Source organism: Meleagris gallopavo, chromosome 5, assembly GCF_000146605.3.
Source record: "Meleagris gallopavo isolate NT-WF06-2002-E0010 breed Aviagen turkey brand Nicholas breeding stock chromosome 5, Turkey_5.1, whole genome shotgun sequence".
In the NCBI taxonomy this organism is placed as follows: domain Eukaryota; kingdom Metazoa; phylum Chordata; class Aves; order Galliformes; family Phasianidae; genus Meleagris; species Meleagris gallopavo.
The window spans coordinates 11,799,988-11,814,268 of record NC_015015.2 but is presented as its reverse complement, the minus strand read 5'-3'; the positions used below and the strand labels follow the sequence as shown (position 1 = coordinate 11,814,268).

The 14,281-nt window shown below is 38.9% G+C and overlaps 1 protein-coding gene across 9 annotated transcripts in view; it reads left to right on the top strand.

Moving 5' to 3' along the window:
- PTPN5 (protein tyrosine phosphatase non-receptor type 5) overlaps nucleotides 1–14,281 on the top strand; it is a 90,905-nt gene that overhangs the window by 35,486 nt on the left and 41,138 nt on the right. For 2 of the 9 annotated variants that reach the window (XM_019615397.2, XM_019615393.2), the window contains exon 1: nucleotides 11,704–11,871. The exons of the other annotated variants lie outside the window; for them this stretch is intronic. The gene's annotated coding sequence lies outside the window, so the exon portion shown is untranslated. Of the gene's footprint in view, nucleotides 1–11,703; nucleotides 11,872–14,281 lie in introns of those variants that run through there. 9 annotated transcript variants of the gene reach the window in all.

Sequence of the window (14,281 nt, the reverse complement as noted above, 5' to 3'; positions counted from 1 at the left end):
ATGGACTGCAATTTTATAATTACATCAGCCCCCTCACTCCATTATCTTCCACCCCCCCTACCCCCCCCAAAAAAAAGGTAGAACTTGAGATCTTGACTAATCTTCTGTGTCCCCATTTATCGTATCTGCTGTAGGTCACAACACTTCTGCCTGAGCCAGTCTTAAAATCTTTCTTTAAGCTCTTTAAGGTTTCCTGTCCATTCTACATATGACGTTCCCAGCATAATTAATGCCATCTTCAGTAAAAGTGGTGGAAAAAAAGTGTGTTATGCATATTTGTTACCAGGAGTTGAGAGTTTCAAGGAGAAAAAATAAAATAAAAAAATAAATCTTTGAGTAGAATCTAACCCTTGTGGAAAAAAAGAGATTGAGAAGGTGTGGAAAGTTCTGCATTTGTCCTCAAAGCTATGAATTCCAAGATTGTTTAGTACAGATTTTCTTCTACTTTTTGTAGAAGAAAAGTATGCATCTAAGTATGAGGAGAGACTTGGTATGAAGAGTCTGTCATCTGTTAATGCAAATGAAGTACTCTGGATAGAATAGCAGAAATATAGCGGTGTGGATGAGAGATATATTGACACATACCAGCAGCCACATTTCATTAAGTGTGCACTATGAAAGGTGACTGACTATATGTACTTCAAAATACATTAAATCTATGTTTTCAGGAACATCACAGAAAGCTGGCACAGCACTTTCAGCATTGGAACAAAACAGTGGGATGACTTCAACTCCATTAGGATATACTTGTTGCCTTTGTGATGACCTGTATCATAAATATTATGAAATCAGGAGCTCCTGAAAAAAACAAAAATGTTCTGATTAGGACATGATAAAGCAAAGTTTTTGAACAGCTCAAATTTGTGTTGCATAGATGAGGTGGTAAAATGACTTGTTCTTTCATCTTCAGAGTAGGGAATTGGTGTGAGACCTTTGATATCTGTAGCAATGTGAGATTTTAACAGCATACCTCCTTGATAGCTCTGCCTCTCACAAAAGCATCAGGTGTTTTGCCTGCTTTTGTGGAATATCAAATCACATTCAAATCGTCTTCAGAATAATCTTGGTCCAAGGTAACCAAGAGCATGTCCACACTGACTGCTGGTGTACGGAACAAAACTCTATAGGCTATCTGGTACCAGCTGGAAGCACACATGCAACATTGATGCAAGACCCAGATCCAAAATGGTGTCTTCACACAGCTTTGCTTACAACCTTGTGGACCTACTGGTTAATGTTAGGGGTTGCTAAGATAGGTTGGCATGAGGCAGTGACATGTAAGGGGCAGTCATCTTCTTGGATCAAACAAAACTTTGGCACCTGCAAGATTTTCACTGCTTTAATTTGTTTTGTAGAGGGAGTGAAGCTCTTGACTACAGACAAGTGCTGTAAAATTCTCCCAGAATAATTGCAAAACTTATCATAAGCATGTGCTTTTTTTCTCACCTACTCTGACATAGATCCATAACAACTTGTGCGTGTCTGTTTATATATCTAGACAAAACATTGCCCTGTGCACGTTTCTATCTCAGGGAAGAGGATGAAAAGGCAAACTGTTGGGGCTTTTTGTGGGTTTTTTTAGCTACTTAAAGCTGTGCATCTATGTTGATGAGCACTATATATATATACATATACACACACACGCTCTGGTAGATTGGACATAAATAAACACAGTGAACTACTACCTTCTTCTAGGAGTAGTCTTTGATTTTGTGCTGTTATGTGGTTCATTAGGAGAGGTTAATGGGACTGTTATGCATCTCACCGTGTCCCTAACTTGAAGATTCTGCAATTACAGGTGTAGGAGATTGTTATGGAACTGGAAGCAATAGCATTTGATTTTTGTAGGTTTTGCATTTGTGCCCATAATGAAGTAGCCTTGGGTGGTAATAGAGATAAAATTAAGTGTGGACATCCTGTTTCTAGCTGTTCACACTCTTAACTAACCAAGTGATTATTCTGGAGCATAAATGATAATATATAAATGATACAGTTATTTCTTGAGGAAGCTAACCAGTTCAAGCATAGCCTTTTAAAATTCATGAAAGAAAGTGAAATGCAGTAGTACCCTTGCAGTAGTACCCATGAGGCATATATAAGGTTTGTGACTGAAGATGATTGTTAAGACTCTTGATACAATTTACTTTGCCAGGGAAGAGTGTGTCATTGGAATAAATGTTGAATGTGATAGTGGCTTTCCTAAACGTTTTTGCTGAAGGCTCCAGGGCATAAGATTTTAGTCACTTAGTAAAGCAGGGCTATATCTAAATGAATGAAAAGTTAAAATCTTCATGTCTGAACTTGGCAGGAGGCCAGCATATTGCCCAACTGCTTCAAGGTGCAAGACCTGTCATACCCCAGAGCAGTAGATGGATATAAAACCTGTGGGACAGCAGGCTAGGAAGTAGCTCAAAAGAAATTAGAAATGCAAAGTGGTATTTGCATTACAGCTGTAGAAGTTCTTTGCATGCAAGAAGAAATATACTTTTTTGAGTAATAAAAGTCTGCTAATGCCAGTACAAATGACAGTATTAGCAAAATCAAATATTTTCAAAAGTGTGTGAAACCAGAATGCAAATGCACTTTTCTTTTAATTTTCTAATTGACTCTAGTACCACAGAGCTGTTTGACTGATATAAAATTATTGCAGCTGTTTTTGTTGGTATTTTGTTTGTTTTTGTATGCATTGAGCCCCTTTTAAGCATGTCCTGCAGTTCATGGGTGTTCTTATTAAAATTCTAAAAAAAAGAAAGAAAAAAAAAGGAAGAAAGAAAAAAAAAAAAGAGCAACAGAAACATAAAACTGGTGGGATATTTGACCTTGTTTTTATGAATCTAATGCATAAATGTCTGATTGGATGGAAGTGGTAGCAATTCTTAGTGAGCTCATCAGAGATTTTTGATGAAATTTTACTCTTTTTGTACCTGACATGCAGAGATCAAACTCTATAGCCAGATTAAGGATATAGAGCAGGTATGTTTATTTCAGTGGTGCGCATACGCTGGGTGCAAGGGGGATAGATCCGCCTGACCTGCACACTGTGAGGAAAAAGTGTGTGAAAGATATAAGCTGAACTAATACATAATTGTTTCCAGGAATTTGGATACATATTCATTACATTTCTGAGAACATATTAGCATGCAGACTCTCCCCTTCCCACATGCGTAGTGAGTCGTGGGGGTCTCCTCCTGGTGGTCGTGGGATGAAGAAACATAGTCTTCCTCGCGAAGGCTCGTAGTCTTCCTCACTGTAAACTTCTGACCCTGCAGGAGGGGCAGCCCCAGATCCAGTTCTAGCCTGCCCTGAGGACATCTTATCACCTCCCTGCCAGGTGTCCTCGGGCTGTTCTCAAACTCTTAACTTTGTGTTCTCTACCCCCTCGTTGTCTCAGTGCCAGTGTCTGCAATCCCCATTCTTCTAACAACCTCTACATATTTGCTTTTGGAAGCTATCTCTAACTATCTCTATCCCCAGATCCTGTGAAGCACTTTTCTCATCTTTTACTATGGGGCCCTTCTCTCATCCTTCAATACTGCCGAAAAGCAATGACATGAATAAGAAGTGGTTGAGGCAGATGAGGGATGAGAAGATAAGGGGTATTTTTCTATTATAAAAGTCTGTTAAAGAGACATGATCAGATTTTTTTTTTTTAGTTGAACATCTGATTGCAACTATACATTCATTTCAAAAAAAGTATTGTCAACTTGAAACGGAGTTGCAAGTATACCAAAACTTTAACAATTTTTCTGACCATCTTGTAACCTGTTCTCAAATTCTTGAATCAAAACTGAAAACAAGGCTGCGTATTTTTTGCTGTTCACAGGACTGTGTTTAGCCAATGTATCAAAACATATAAAACTATTTGCCATAACCTGAGCTAGCACTTCACTGTGCCCTCCCCGTGTCCTGCTTTCAGCTCATCAGCAGTGCCAATTCCACATTTATGTTTGGTGTTGGTGAGCAATGGATGCATGCCCCAGGGCCGGGCCGAGCCACTCAATGGGGTAGAGCCGTCGCCATGATGGTCAGGTGAGTGCCCAGCCTCACTGTGGGCCGTGCTGGGCTGCATGTGGCCCATGGGCTGGACATGCCTGCTGTGGTAAAAGGCATGAAAGTGATCATTTGGATTTGAGCACAGAGAGTTGATTATCCTGCCTCGAAAGAAGATTAAACCCTGTGCAGCTAAATCTGCATTTTTTCTTGCACTGTTGACAGTTCTTCCCAGCTATGTTGCCCATGAGAGGCTGATCCATTAGCAGTCTAAGCGGTAGTTTTTCTTCAACTATAGAATTACAGAGCTGCTTTGTGCATTTCAATTTTTACTGTTAAATGGTGTTTTCTGACTAGGACACAAACTCTGCTGAAACTCAACTTGCAGTGTGCTTGTAAAAACTCAAGTACACGCCCCCCCCACTTTCCCCCTCAAAAAAAATTATTACCAGGCACTTGAAAAACTTTGAAGAAAGCACCATAACAAAGAAATGTTTTTTCATGCATGTTTCAAAAATGCAGTCAATTGTTAAGTAGTAATCAAAAAGAACTTCTGTAAAGGGGTTAATAGGAAAAAAGGAAAAAGCCTTGTACAGAAAATAAAAACCAACAAAAGAAGCTTTGAATAGAGTACTGATTGAAAAATAGCAAATGCTAATTACGTGTGGGTGTGATGGAAGTTAATATTCACCGCCCCTGCCCACCAAGGGTCTACATTCACTTTTCAAGTGCAGTAATTTGACACTATTTAATATTTTAATTGTTTTGAACCAAACACTGCTCTAGGAGCCCTAACTGCCATGAGAAATAGTATATCTTTTAACTTGACAGGTTTCCCAGAAGAAAAGGACGCTGCTTAACAACACATCCTTTCCTTAAGACCTGTGAGTATTAGTAGATCTTTCAGGAATAAACCTCTTGTGTATTTGATTTAATAGTGGGAGTAAGATTTATGTGAGGGCAAGGGCATAACTAACTTTCCATTAGAAATTCAGAGAAACTCCCCCACTATTAGTAGAAGCGTAGTGATTTATATACAGTATTGGAGGAAAAGAGACCCGAGCAGATGGTACAGTAGCTATCATATACTTTCCATTTGGTTCCTCTATTTAACAATCTCTTATTTCTGATGGTTCCTAGTATTTCATCTTTGCTGAACTGAGAGGTCTATCCATCTAGAGCAAAGAGCTGATGATTTTACTTTCCTCTCAGTCCTGTGTAAGAAGGGCTTACACCTGAGCTAGACTCTTATCAGCAAAAGATGTTGTGAGTTGATTTGCCCTTTCAACTTCAGTGTAAATAACTACAGTCTAGAGATTGAGTGAGATGACCAAGAATTACCAGATGATAAATTTACCATACTAGATGCTCTTGTTATATTAAGCAGCCAGTAGCATCATGCAGGGCTCTGTGTTTGGGAGGAGTGCTGTTTTGAGTATCTAGTTTTACCAAGGCAGGAAGAGTTTGGCAGCAGCCCAAACAAGGAGTCTCACCCTTCCAGCACAACAAAGTCTCTGATTAGAGGATGCATCCTTCCCTCTTCAGCAATGACTTCATAGACCAGAGAAACTCTTCAATTTATTTGGAACAACAGATTTACAGAGGCAAGGAACTTTGAGAACATTTTTGAGTTTTGCTTTTCACTTTTATGTAGTTCTTTTCCCCTCTGTCATATTTTTTCATGAACTATTTCTCAAACCAAACAATGAGCCCAAGAGATGAACTTAGGGAGGAGTTCATACAGAAAGGCATATTGAAACAATGTCACTAAGCTCTTCTCAGATTGGGAAGAAGAAGAACCAGAAGAATTACCACGAAAAGGGCACAAACATTTGCAAAGAAGAGACTTTCTCACAGGTGAAAAACAGTCTTGTTTTCTCAAGCGCTAGATCTGCCTTAGAAAATAAAATTATCTAGTTCTTAATTTTTCTACTGGGTAGGAGCAGTAACAGTAGTCTGAGAATCATAGAATTATATCTTAGAATGGCTTGGACTGGAAGGGACCTCAAAGGTTATCTAGTTCTAACACCTCTGCCATGGCCAGGGTTGCCTGCCACTAAATCAGGCGCTAGATCAGATTGCCCAGGGCGCCATCTGGCCTGGCCTTGGACACCTCCAGGAGTGGGACACCCACAGCCTCTCTGGGCAGTCTTTTTTCAGCACTTCACCTCTGTCTCCGTGAAAAATTTCCCCTGACATCTAATCTAAATCTCTTCTTCTGCAGTTTAAAACCATTTCGCCTTGTCATATCACTTTCTATCCTTGTAAAAAGTTGATTTCCTTCCTTTTTATAGCTCCCTTTAAATATTGAAAGGTTGAAATTGAGGTCTCCTTGAAACTTCTCTTCTCTAGAACAGAATAAACCAAGTTCCCTCAATCTGTCTTTATAGGAGAGGTGTTCCAGCTCTCTGATGATCACTGTGAGCTTCCTCTGGATCCTCTCCAAAACCTTGACATCTTTCCTGAGTTGGGGTCTCCAAGCCTGGATGTAGTACTCCAGGTGGTGCTTCACAATTATCCTGGTTTAGTCTGAAAGTCAGTTTCAGAGGTGCTTTTTGGAACAACTTTTGAAACTGGGAATCTTCTGGGATATTTTTTGTCTGTGTGGCATCAAAAATTGCAGTGTTTAAAAATCCATTTAAATTAATATGGAAATAATATTTCTTTAAATGTATCTGTTCAGCTGTACTACCTAACTGTACTACCTAACATAGTACCCATACAGCTGTACCCACGATAGCAATGATAAACAGATATCTCGTCACTGGTAAGTCTCTTTTTCACACTGAAATTTATCAGATAGTAGAGTGGTGTTGACTTCTGTTGTAGCTTTCATAGAAATCAATCATAAAAAAGTGGCTAAGATTTTTTTTTCATATTATTCAGTTTAAAGAAGAAATTGGAACTGATTGACATTTCCACTGCAGCAGCTCAGCTAAAGATAACCTTTGGGGATGGGATCTATCCAGAAGGTATTGGCACTTGTCATTGTGGCAGTTCACTGTGACAGCCAGGCAATTGCTTCACAGTGTCTGTTGAACCGTTGAGAAAAAAATCACAGCCATCTTGAAAAGTCAGAGAAAAGGAGGAAAGCCTTAAGTTTGATATGAAGCCCTAGATTAACAGAACAAGTCAGCAGGGGCATTTAATCAGTGTGTGATTGGGAATCAGATGAGATCTGCCATTTGTTCACTGACCAATCTCTTGTGGAAGAAGAAGAGAGGGAGACAGTTTATCTTGCAATCTGACGTTTCTTTTCTCCGTCCCTCTTTAGCAGCTAGCAGGCTTGCTCATGTACATGACCCTGCAGTATTGTAATAATGGTCCTGGGTGAACATTTTTTTCTTGCTTAACCTCTTTTTTTCTCCTCCCACCCATTCCAGATGAAGTGGCAGGTGGACTGAGTGGGAGCAGTGTGAAAATGAATGCAGAGAAAATGTGTGACTCAACAGTTCAGCAGGGAGCTGCTGAGTGGAAAGGCAGCTATTCTCCCTGCACACTCTGGTAGCAGATTCCTGTTCTTTCAGATATGAGAATAGACCATTTATGGATGGAGCTTTGCAGCTCACTAGCAGGGAAAAGGGATGCGTATTCTTTTAACAGAACTTATCTCAAGTAGAGAAGAAATTTGTCTAAAAGTCATTTAAAAAACTTTACCAGTGAAAGGGGAGAGGTAGTGGACTAGAAATACTCTGCTGCATTGCTTTTCTGTTTGACTTTTCTCCTTGTTTTCTTTTCTTTTGATGTGTCTCTGCGTTTTGGTAATCATTTTGCTTTAAGCAGCATCTGTATTCTACCAACTGGCCTTGAAGTGTGCAAATCTCTTGTGCTTTACCTGAAAATAGCCATTTCCCTTTCTGCACTTCTGTCTCAAGAACTTCAGTGAGTATCTGCCTTTCTCAGAATGAAGGCTACTGGCTTTTAAATGCTCTAACTACCACTCACAGCAATCAAATGCAAAGGGAAAATTATGCTTTTTAGGGATTATCTGCTATTGTGTAATGGTAAACATTTTCCTCAGTGTTTGAGAGGGGCATTGCAGTGTATAAGGTTTGGGGTGTTTTTGGTTTTGTAATGATACAGAAAAGGGGGATATTTTATTATCAATTTCTGTGGTTTTCATTCAGAAGGAAGAACTGAAGCACAGTTCTTCACAGACTAAGCAATAAGAGATAGGCACTTTGTATCTGTGAACATACTCACTACAAGCTCGGTTTGAAATCTGTGGTTTGCATAGTCATCACAGCATTTTCCACAAACTTCTCTTCTAGTGTTTGATCTTTCAAAGAACGGATGAACTCTTTCATTTTCAGCTGATGCACATAATGTGTGCATGCGCACACACGCACAGTCAGCCCAGCTTCATGGGGTGGTATTTTTTTGAATCTGTGGAGAACCTGAAACAGTGTCATTAAGAGCCCAGAGCAGCTTCCATCCTCTCGATGGGCATATCAACTTAGGAGCCAAACACACCAAATCAAATACCACTGCTCTTGGTAACTTCCAGTGTGATCATTCTAGCAAAAGTGTGCATCTTTCCCATGTAGAATCCCTTAATGTTACACGTTCTCAGTTGTTCCCCACTTATGTGTGAATGCCTACAGCTTGGCCCAGATAATTGTAATGGTACAGAGCAGATACGCTTAATGCAAACAAAAAGCATTGGAAATCAAAAGCTGAATTCTTGTGGCTACATAAGAGATTGAGTCCCAGTGAGCTTTCCATTCCTCTGTGTTCTGTCAGAGGTGGTAGCCACAGTTGTTTGGACCTTTTACTTGGATATGTCAGACTTACTTCCTCCATAGACTCTGTCACAGAAAAGAATGAAATATGAGATTGCAGTTTGCTCTCCTTGAAGTGTTAGATAAATCTAACCAGCTTCCAGTTAGATGCAAAAGGATTTTTGGGGTTACCTGGGTGCCTTACAGAGTTAGACACATATGTGTATCTGTTAAAGTTAGTGTTTGAGTTAAGCTGCATAGTGTCTTCCAAAGTAGCACTCTATGTGGTTTTACACGACAAACATAGGATCTAGCAATAACGGTTTCATGGCAGCTAGAATTTGGCCTTTTTTCAGAGTGGAATTAGAAGTATTTATTTGAGTGACATTGTTGTAAATCCCTTCTAACTCCAGGAATGCAGTAGCAGGTAATTATAAGATGCTCTAGAGGTTGTTATTCTTTGCAGGTCTTAATTGGACTACTTTTAGGGACTACAAGCTGCTCTTCCAGTGATTTTTTAATTCTTTTATTATATTTTTATTTTTTATTATTTATTTGGAAAAGATAAGAGCATGAGGCAGTTGGAATCACAGCGGATCAGTGATCAAATAGAATTGAAGTATCATAGTGGACACGGTACAAAGAAAATCAATAATGGAGGAGGTAGAAAGAGATGCATTCTTAATATTACTACAGGAGTATGAAATAATATTCCCACTGATTTCAACACAGCTGATTGGATCTTGAGCGTAATTTTTATCATAACTTCTCAGATGAGTTAAGAATGCAGAGTAGGTGAAGAAAAAACAGCCTTTCCTGCATATGGTGAATTGTATCCATCTATAAAGAGTTATGACACCAGCCATTATGTTTATTTACTTAATGTGTGAGATTACCAGGTTGTAAAGAAGTTTAGTAAAAGTTTGAGTTGTAGGTTAGTGATCTCACAGCTGATTTCCTGTGGAGAGAGGAATGTGAGTACATAAGTTTTTTGCTATGTAAGTACAATACTTCTTCCTCGTATCTGCTTTCTCCCAGACCATTGTAGTGCAAAAGAAATGTTTGTTTCTTGATCCAGAAGCTTATTATTCTGTTTTCATCCTTCTCATACATCATTGTGTTGCAAGCAAAACAGAGAATGTCCTCTGAACTGGTATCTTTATCCTAGAGCTCTGTTTCCTGAGTGGATGAGTTGTTCTATTGTACTCCAGTGCAAGCTACATCATGTTCATGTGCACTCTGAAGCAGTTCATTTGTCTTAGAAGTGTCTTGACATTATCTGGATTTCCCTGCAATCAGTGTCTCATGACTTTCAGATTTAACAGGATCTATGAAGTGTATGCCAGGACTATGTCCTGCATATGCAATTTCAGTGCCTGTGAAAATGAGCTTCGCTGGCTCATCTCAGTAGAATGTGTTCATTTACTATTCTCTAATTGAAGGCAGGTCTCCCTAGCAGCTGGATGGAAATCTGAGACAATAATTTCAATAGATTATTGCATGTGGATACTTAAAGGTGGAGAAGCTATATGTAGACTTAGGTCTGTGATATAAAATGTTGATAATTTTGCTGACTATGAAGCATAGCCAGCACATTCATGATTATCAATGCTTCCTGATTCCAGAACCATTGTTCAATGTGAATTCTTGCCAAACTTAGCTGTCGTGAAGATGTAGGCAGGTTCGGAGGGATGTGGATCCTCCTCACACATAACACATGCATGGGACAGTGCACTTGAGCTGCTTACAGCTTGCTGACTGCTGGAGCTAGAGAGCTGGCAGTGTAGGTGAGGCCATTTCTTCTAGTTTGTGCATCTAGGACGTGACTCAACAGTTCATTGATTCCCTGCCTATTCCTATCCTGCCCAAAGATACTTGCCCTTAGAGTGGGACAGCACCCACACTAAGAAGTGAGCAGAGTGGATGGTCTTCCTTCTTTTTCTTGGTGGGATCTGCCCTGAAATAATGATTTTGTAATCATTATGAAGTATAGCCTAGAAACATGATCTTGGGATTTATTTTTGGCAACTTGTACTGATGGCTGTGTTTAGGAAAAGAATGCAAGATGGGTGCTTCGCTTTGGCTGAAAGATCAGGAGTGATGTTTAAGTTTATGGTGCTGTTCTCAAATTTTAAGTTGCTTTAATAAGCCATACGCTTGATATAGATGTCTGAGACATTTTAGTTCTTCCAATTGATATTTCTAGCAAATGTAGCCCTGTGTCAAAGGAGGAATATTGGTGGAACTTGAATCCGTATTTCCATAGTGTAGAAATTCATAAGGCTATCATGTGGATGTTGCAATTTGCTGTCAATCAAATCACTATCCAAGTAAGGCTTAATTGGTTCTGGATGGGGAATCATTCTTCTCAGCTGTCTCAAAACCTCCAGGCTGACCGTTATTGATGTCTCACTCATATTACCTAATCTGTGCAGCGAAAGAAATTATAGCCTGCTAGGGAAAATAATGCAGCAATATAGGATTGTGATATAAAGTTTGATAATTGAAATATTATTTAAAGCTGATATAGTTAAATCAATACAAAATCTTAGGTAGGCATCATTACGTTTGTAAAAATCTTCTGTGATTTGGAATAGTAATGTTTTTTTTTAGTGAACTTCAATTAATCCAGCTTTAATTCTTTGTTTACTCAAGACAATAATCTTAATATGTATGTTTATCATAATATGTATGGATTCTGACATTTCTCCATTATTTGTGTTCTTGATGTGTCTGATTTTTATTTATTTATTTATTTATTTATTTATTTACTGTATTAGTGAAAGGAAACTGCTGGCAGCAGATAAACAATAACATTTCAGCAGAGCAGGAGTCCTTGGCTCTTAGGTTCATGGAGCAGATTTCTACCTCAGAGTAGAAATGATATGAAGGACAATAGATTACTTCTATTGGGCAGCCATAAGAACATGACTCCTACAATTGCGTATCTGTTGCTAGACAACACTGGAATTCTGGGAATTAAGCTTCTTGGCTCTGGAGAGGCATAAATCCCCATGGTTACAGATCCAGCACTCCCCTAACTTTGACGTCTTTGTTCCAAAAGGCGTGTGGTCAAGTGGCCTTATCATCGTCATTTAGCGTCAGGATTCTGTTTCCAACTTAGGCAGAAGTGGCCTTGTAAAATCTCAGGCTCTAACAGGTACGAAATGTAGAAATTTGATTTACCTGCATAACGAGGTGAATGAGCTTTTAGTCTGTTAAAAAAAAGTCTTTGAAATATTATGAGTTTATAGGAAAGAGTTGAAAGCTGAGCTTGGAATCTGTGTTCTCTGGTTGTCTTCCAAAAATATTTTATTTCTGCTTTGCAGATATTTTAGTGAAGCTTTTGGAAAGTGCATCCAACAAAAGCCATCACAAAGGTTTAGAAAAACAGTAAATTAATGGGTTTATCAGTCACTCTCAGGGACTGAGGTGCGTTATTTAATGTTGATGGAGGAAAAGTAGGAATTAAAACGTGTTTGGTAAAACAGAAGGTTAGAGACTTGAAGTCACAAGAAAGTATTTAGATAGACAATTCTGAATGTTTATCTCAGCCACATGTGAATGTCTTTCTACATGGATGGCAAAAATAATTTCTAACATCAATTTTCTGACCCCACTAAATTTCAACTTCTAGTTGCAAAACAGAACATGACCATTCCACAAACAAGCAAAACCAGAAAAAAACTGACAGACAGTAACAAGGATTTTCCCCTTTGTTCTTGTCAAAATCCAGTAAGGCATGAAGCAGTTTGCAAGCTTGGAAATTTGCAACAAACGTGTTATGGAACATGAAAACAGAGGTCAACATTGAAGCTGTTCAGGCAGAGATATGGCTGCTATGTTGTCATCTTGGCAATCTTTGAGTTTAGCTCTATGTGTCATGGTATCAGGAATGTTAAATGGGTGGTCAGTGTCTGTGGACAAAAAGGACTGTATCTGGGCTCTGTATGTTTCTTGAAGGGGGTGTTGTCAGACTCTGTACGTTACTGGCTGGACCCTGAGGGATGGACCAGAGTTCCCTTGACCTCTTCAGCTGTATTCCACAAGCTGTCTGCTTTATATTAACAAGTGCCATTTTATAGTTCATGTCTTCCAGCATTTGAGGATGAAAGTGAACAGATGAAAGTGAAGAGAAATTTACCACTGTGAGAAATACAGGCTGGAATTGTTGTTGTCTATTTTTACCTTTTTAGTTTCATCTATTTCCATGTTTTATCAGCATATGTTTCATATGAAAAAGATGGTATTGGTGCTGATTGCTGTGCTGAGTCTTCCCTGGCTAATAGTCTATCAGTTAATTCCAGCATATACCTATGGTGTACAGCTTATGTAGCTGAGTGTGTCTATCTAGATGTGCATTTTCATGCTTCCTGAGAAATACCTGCAAAAAGAGGATGAAAATAACTACCCACAACCACTTAGACCCCTCATATCCTTCTTAGGCTATTCCCCATCACAAACTGAGTGGAGATAGTTTGAATATAAGAAACAAGTAACCTGATGTCTTGCATAAGTACTGGGTAGTCCTTTTTGGTTTGGGGCAGCTATGGGAATAGAGAGCATTGTAGGAATTCATTGATGATTCCCAAGTGCCTTGTTTATGCAGGGATGTCATAAGGTCTATTTCAGTGAAGAGAGAGAAAACAACCACAGAGTGGGAATAAGAAACTTTAGGAAATTAAAAGCCCATGTTCCTTTCTGCTGACATGATTTAGAGATTAAACATTGCATTTCCCTGAATCTTTGTCATACTGATGTCCAGACTGATGCCATGAATATTTAATTTGCCTAATTAGAGTTGTGCTTCATTTATAGATGCTTTTCTGACATAATAGCTATTCTGACACATTGAGGGAAATACCTGAAGGAAGCATTCGGTAGAAACCTCACCTCCACAAACCACAGGAAGGCCAACAATGTTGCCATTACCTGGAGCACTCATGGCTGGCTTTCGCTTAAGGATAATGTTGTGGATAGGCCAACCTTGGGGTTTTGCTCACATGGAAAGATGTAGATCACTACTACTTACTTCACATGGGTCTGATCTTTTATCTAATTATTATCATAATTATTGTCTACACATTATGTTTAAAATAGTGCTGCTGAGGGGTTCACCTCACCAGTGCATATGTCCATTGAATGAAATAGCATTACAATGTTATCAAGTAACTCCTAAATACAAATCCATCCAAAAATTAGGTTATTATAATTTGTCCTTTATTAGTGCCATAGGACACCTAGCCAAAATCCAGAGCTATGGAGACTGCATGTGAGCATGTCTCTATCTCAGAAATTTTTAATCACATTAGGCAAAGAGAAGTAATGGGAAAGGAAGAAACTGAGGCAGGGAGGAACAAAATGCCGTCATGTGGCTGGGACTAGGAAGTAGCATAGATGGTTACTTTAAAAGAGTAGAAAACAAAAAGGTACAGCAATGTAAATGAGAATGTATTAACAACAAAGCCTAGGATCTGCACCTCCGGAAAGAAAGAGGAAAATAATTTATCCACCCACACTCACTTTTTTCTGACGAAGGCAGGTGAATACAGCTACACTAATAGATTGTG